The sequence below is a fragment of the Oryctolagus cuniculus genome, chromosome 1, assembly GCF_964237555.1.
Source record: "Oryctolagus cuniculus chromosome 1, mOryCun1.1, whole genome shotgun sequence".
Classification (NCBI taxonomy): Eukaryota; Metazoa; Chordata; class Mammalia; order Lagomorpha; family Leporidae; genus Oryctolagus; species Oryctolagus cuniculus.
This window is the reverse complement of record NC_091432.1, coordinates 133,338,378-133,345,105: the sequence shown is the minus strand read 5'-3', so window position 1 is coordinate 133,345,105 and position 6,728 is coordinate 133,338,378. Positions and strand designations below refer to the sequence as shown.

Sequence of the window (6,728 nt, the reverse complement as noted above, 5' to 3'; positions counted from 1 at the left end):
TACAAATACAACATGAAACAGGAAAAAATGGCTAAATAATTTGAGCCAATTTTTGTAAAACCAAGCAAGCCAAAGAAGGAAGCTCCACAAGGAAAATATAAGATCCAGACATGGAATTGTTTCAAGTCCAATTTTAAGTTTCTCACAGTCATTCCAAGTAGAAATCAACTGAATTTTAAAGTTCTTTTCTGGAAAGCAGTATGACACAGATTATGAAAATTGGAGCAGGACTGAAATAAAAATGAAACTAAAAGAATCTGTCATAAACATATAATTATTCTACACTTGATCTTAGCCAAAAGGCCGAGAAGTGATAGCATATAATTATTCTAAACAAAATACCTTTACATGAATTAAACCATATATGAAACCCTACAGTGTGAACCAAGACACTATAAATATGGGAATTTTTAATATTCTTGAGCAAATCATATACATAAATGAAAAATACAAGAAACTATATTATAATTTGCATAAAATGTAATAAAAATATTTGATAACATTTAGGATCCAGCCATAATAAATCAATTGTCAGAAAAATGATTAAAATTATTTCCTTACATATATCAAAATTATCTGAAAACACCTACAAAAAACTACTTAATGCAGGATCACAAAAATATATTTCCTTGGAATCTCACACAGTCAAGGCTACCTCCTCTGATTTTCTCCTGGAGATGTAGCCAGGGAAACAAATACAAACGTGTGAGTACCAAGTATAAATATCAACTTTTAAGCAGTATGTCTGTCAGTATATGTGGCTGACACTATTACATAACGAGATAATTCAACGTAATCAAAAAGCAAAAAACAAACTGATAAGTTAATTTAGTGAGGCCTCTGGGTAGAGGATAATCAACTGGATTTGACTGCTAATAAACAAACAGAAAATATTGATGTACCAGACAGACTAGGAAAAACATATTTACAAGAGAAATGAATCAAAAATGATAAAATTACATAATATCTTAAACATTTTCCCACATATTTTTAGAAAAGAGAAAATGTCCTGAGAAATGTCCTGAGAATAACAAAGAAAAACAAAAGCCCAGTGGCCGGCGCCGCGGCTCACTAGGCTAATAATCCTCCGCCTAGCAGCGCCGGCACACCGGGTTTTAGTCCCGGTTGGGGTGCCGGATTCTGTCCCGGTTGCCCCTCTTCCAGGCCAGCTCTCTGCTGTGGCCAGGGAGTGCAGTGGAGGATGGCCCAGGTGTTTGGGCCCTGCACCCCATGGGAGACCAGGAAAAGCACCTGGCTCCTGGCTCCTGCCATCGGATCAGCGCCGTGCGCTGGCTGCAGCGCGCCGGCCGCGGCAGCCATTGGAGGGTGAACCAACGGCAAAGGAAGACCTTTCTCTCTGTCTCTCTCTCTCACTGTCCACTCTGCCTGTCAAAAAATAAAATAAAAAAAAAAGAAAAACAAAAGCCCAGGAGTCAATAAACAATCAGTAAATTAACTCACTGGAAGTGGGCTACCACAAGCTGCAGATCACAGGATTCTGGCAAGAACACGAGGGTGACTGCCACCACTGCTGCCGGGAGAGCCAGGGCCATGGACCGTGAAGATTCAGACTTGAGCCCCAGCCAGGACTTTCAGTCTGTAAACTTGGTACAATCACAAGCGAGCATGTCCCCTGCTATGGAGGATACTGATTGGTTACAATTCTGGAAGTTAACTGGCTTTGCAAACTTCCAATCAGGTGCACCGGTGGCAAGATTGCATAATCCCACAGGATCTGCACGTCACAGTTGTATCCAGGCTGCAGAGATGATCTGCTCAGATTATTCATCCTTTGCTGCTCTGGGACGAGGAAGCCAAACACCTGAGAAGCTGAGAAATGGTGAGTCTATGGTGCTGGGTGTAGCAAGAAAGGGAACATGGAGCTGGCCGAACTGCTGGAACTGGCTGTAGGGTGATGTGGACTTCCTCATGGTCATCTCTGGAATTGGGGGACACTTGTCTGATATTGGGGCAGCTCTTTTTTTGTCTCCTGCACCTGTTTGGTGAGATCTAGCCCCTGCCCCTCCTCCATGCCTCCAGGCAACCTGTCCTGCCCTGTATACAGCAACATCAGCTTGGCCCTGGAGCCCTCAGCAACTTTGTGTCCACTGCCATCTAGCTGATTTTACTGCCTGGAGCACCAAGTACAATTTTGTTCAGAAACAGTGAGAGTATACCCCATTGCCCTGTTTCTGATGTTAGCCTTCCATCTGGTGCTTACCTGTAATAGCAAGCATGATGTTACCAACAGGGCCACATGTATGTAATTTATCATGGTAAAGAAGTTTCCTTCAAACCGAATTTTGTATCAGAAATGTTAGACTTTGTCAAATGTTTTTTTTTTTCTGTATTCATTCATATGATTGTGAGTCTTTTGACTGTTAGAATTTATTTATTCTCATTGATTCTTTAGTGTTAAGATAAACTTGCAGCCAGTGCTGCGGCTCACTAGCCTAATCCTCCTCTGCCTTGCGGCGCCGGCACACCAGGTTCTAGTCCCGGTCGGGGTGCCGGATTCTGTCCCGGTTGCCCCTCTTCCAGGCCAGCTCTCTGCTGTGGCCAGGGAGTGCAGTGGAGGATGGCCCAAGTCCTTGGGCCCTGCACCCCATGGGAGACCAGGAGAAGTACCTGGCTCCTGCCATCGGATCAGCGCAGTGCACCAGCCGCAGCACGTTGGCCGTGGCAGCCATTGGGGGGTGAACCAATGGCAAAGGAAGACCTTTCTCTCTGTCTCTCTCACTGTCCACTCTGCCTGTCAAAAAATAAAAAAAAGATAAACTTGCATTTCTGTGATAGCTTATGTAGTTATTCTGTTATTCATACAGTTATGTTTACACATTTTATTTGTTTTCTGTGGCTGCTGGAACAAAGGATTTGATGGGTTAAAATAGGAAATTTGTTCTTACAGTCCTAGATAGCAGAAGTCCAAAATCAGTATCACTGTGTGAAAATCAAGGCTCTCCAAGGTTCTAGTGGAGCAGCCATTCTTTGCTGCTTCCAGCTTCTGATGGCGGCTGGCATTACTGGGCTCTTGGTCACAACTCTACAACCTTCAGGGCCAAGATCTGCACAAATCTTTCTTCTCTGGATTCACAATCCTTTCTCTTCTGTTTTCATTGAGTCTACCTCTTGAGTTTATTCCATAGCAAACAATGGTGGCTTTTAGGGAACACCTGAATCCAAGATGATCTGTACAGCCTACAGCCTGTTTTAAAATTTTATTTTTCAAGGTTTATTTTATTTATTTGAAATGCAGAATTGCTAGAGAGAGAGAAAGAGAGAGATAGAGATAGAGAGAAATCTTACATCTGCTGATACACTCTCCAAATGGCCCACAATGGTTGGGGCTGGGCAAGGCCAAAACCAAAAGCCAGGAGATTGTTCTTGGTCTCCCATGGATGCAGGGATCCAGCATTTGGACTCTCCTACACTGAGTTCCCAGACACATTAACAGGAGGCTGAATCAGAGGTGGAACAGCGGAACTTGAACCATTGCCCCTATGGGATACTGGTGTCACAGGTGGTGGCTTTACCCACTATGCCATGATTCTGGCCCCTAAAACCTTTTATTTAATCACATATGCAGACACCTCTTTTCCTCAGCAATATAACATTTACAGACTGCAAGCATTAGGACCTGATATATTTGGAGTCCATTGTAAGCATATGCCTCATGTGGTTGAATTTAGTTTGCCAGCATTACTTGAGGATTGTTTCCATATTCATGAGGGAAACTTCTCTGTAGTTTTCTTCAAAGATTTATTTATTTTAGAGTGATGGGGGATGGAGGAAGGAAATCTTTTCAGTCACTCATCAAATGCCTCCAATAGCTGGTGCTGGGCTAGGCCAAAGCCAAGAGCTAGAAACTCCATCTGGATTTCCCATATGGAAGGCAGGAACACAAGCACTTGGGCTATCATCTACTGTCTCCCAGATGCATTAATCTGAAACTGGATCAGAAGTACAGAGTAGTCAGGGCTTTAACCAGGATCTCCAATGCAGGATGTGGTCATACCAAGTGGGAGCTTAACTTGGTGCATCACCATACTTCCCAGAGCTGTAGTTTTCTTTTTTATGTATCTGTTTATAACTGTGGTATCTGTATGATATTGACCTTCATAAAATGAGTCCATATTTTGTGTACTTTGGGAGAGATTACAAGATATTGGTATTATTTTTTAAATGCTTGGTAGAATTCACTAAGGAAAATATATGGGTCTGGATTTTGAGTAATTTTTTAAATTATTGATACAGTTTATTGTTATTTTATTGTTATTATTTTAGGATGCTAACATTTTTAGTTTCTTAAGTAAGTGTGATAGTTTATACTTTTCTAGCAATATATGTATTTCATCTAAATTGTCTAACCTGTTGACTTACAATGATTCACAGTATTTGTTTATAATAATTTTAACAAAAGATTTTATTTATTTATTTGAGTGGCAGAGTTACAGACAGAGAAAAGGAGAGAGAGAGAAAGAGATCCTCTATCTACTGGTTCACTCCCCAAATGGCTAGAATGGCTAGGGCTGGGCACCAGGCCAAAGCCAGGAGCCAGGAGCTTCTTCCAGGTTTCCCACATGGGTGCAGGAGACCAAGGACTTGGACCACCTCTGCTGCTTTCCCTGGGGGCATTAGCAGGGAGCTGGATCAGAATTGGAACAGTTGGTGCCTCTATGGAATGCCAACAATGCAAATGGTGTCTTAATCTACTTACCACAGTGCTGGACCCTGTTTATAACCTTTTAAACTTCTGTAAGATTAGTGTAACATGCCCTTTACATTTCGTCATTAGTGATGTGTCTTTTTTTTTTGTTTGCATTATTCTACCAAAAACCTTTCCATCTTATTGACCTTTACAAATAACCAACTTTTGATTTCTCTGCTTTTCTCTATTGCTTGATACTTCTTATTTAAAGAGGCTTTTGGCAAATTAAATTATTTCTGGATGGACAGCTATATCATATAACTAACTGTGAAAGGCAAAGAATGCCCAGGAAATGAAATTCAAGTCCCTGAAGGCTGTATAAAAAAAAAAAGAAATGAGCAGATTCTTTTAATGGGTGGGTGCACTGTGGTAGAGCAGGCTAAGCTGTTGACTATGATGCCAGGTTCCAATATGGGTGCTGAATCAAGTCTCGGCTGCTCTGCTTCCAATTTAGCTACCTGCTAATGTATCTGGGATAGCTGTGGAAGATGGCCCAGCCCAAGTATTTGAGCCCCCTGCTACCCACGTGGGAGACCTGGATGTAGCTCTTGACTTTGGCCTGGCCTGAACTTGGCCATTTGTTAGTGAATCAGCAGATGGAAGATAGCTCTCTTTCTCCTCCTCTCCCTTCCCCTCTCTCCTTCCACCACCTCCATCTTCTATAACCTGACTTTCAAATCAAATAATTAAAACTTAGGAAAGGAGTAATGGGAACATGAATAATCTCAGTAAATTATTTTTACTGTACTTGTACATTAAAAAGTATAATGATCTATAATTTAATATATATAACTTATTATTGGTACCTCAACTAACTCTTCAAAAATGGTGAAATCATGTCATTCACAGATTGGCAATAAATGCATTAAGATATTTCTAAAATAAGAAATAGATAATAGTGGTAGAACTGAAGGATTGTGGGCCCAGGAAAAGGGAATAGGAGGATGATAGAAACTGATAAGGCCATATTAGCCATTTTATGCAAATTTATCTATTAGTTCTGGGCATGCATCCCATTGACATGCTAAAATGATTTTGTATTTGAAAAGAAATGTTCAAATTTCATAATTAAAAGTTTATATTGCTCTTTATAGAACATAGATATAAGTTCTGAGGTTTACTAATATTTAATAAATTTTATCAGATTCACACCATTGCAGTTTGCTTAATGACAAATGTCATTGAATTGTAGGTGACTGATCAGAATTACAAAGCCATATAGTAAACTAATAGGCTAAGTTCATAATTTTATAGAACAATAAAACTTGAAATGAACTGAAACTGTCAATAGCAGCTAACAGACAAGTTTTTATTTGTCTAATATCTGTGTTCCAGAACATTCCCCCCCCCTTCCCAGAGGGTGTGATTGTAGCCCAAGCTTCTCCTAGTAGGAGAGTAACAGGTTTTGTATTAAGATAATTTCTTATATTCACTCAGTCTCCTGCATCCCTTTACTAATGATCTCTGGATGGATCCTTGTTCACTTAAGGACTTTAGGTTATGAACTGATCCAAATTTTGCCTATACTGAATCTATTTAAAGTGTCTCCCATGTTTCTCTTGCCTGAAAACATTCATTAGTCAGTTGATTCTGCCTTTTTCAGTATTCACACAGGATAAACCTGGTGTTTCTATTATGTAAGTCACTAAAGGCATTTTAATTTTGCCCAATATACCCAATGCACTTATGCTGATAAGCCATTGATACCTCCCAAGATTTCTGCTTCCTTTGGTTTTATCAAAACACCACTCCCATGATTTCATTGTGGCATCAAGCATTGCTGAGTTTCAAATCAATCATATTAGCTTCTACCCATGAAAATAAAAGGACAAATGTGCCATTGAAAAGGGTCTTTTTACCTATAATAATGTTCTTATTATCCTCATTTTTGTAAATGATGAATATGCAAGAAATGTGTAACAAATGCAGATGGGCATTCACAGGTGAATTATTTTCACAAAATAAGTTAAGATTAAGAAAATCAGGAAGCAATTCAGGGTCTCCCATGTCAATGGCACTA

At 40.1% G+C, this 6,728-nt stretch overlaps 1 pseudogene; it reads right to left on the bottom strand.

Annotated features, from left to right (window-relative positions):
• Positions 1 to 214: 214 nt before the first annotated feature.
• On the bottom strand, positions 215 to 315 carry LOC127489599 (U2 spliceosomal RNA; annotated as a pseudogene).
• Between the last annotated feature and the right edge of the window lie 6,413 nt (positions 316 to 6,728).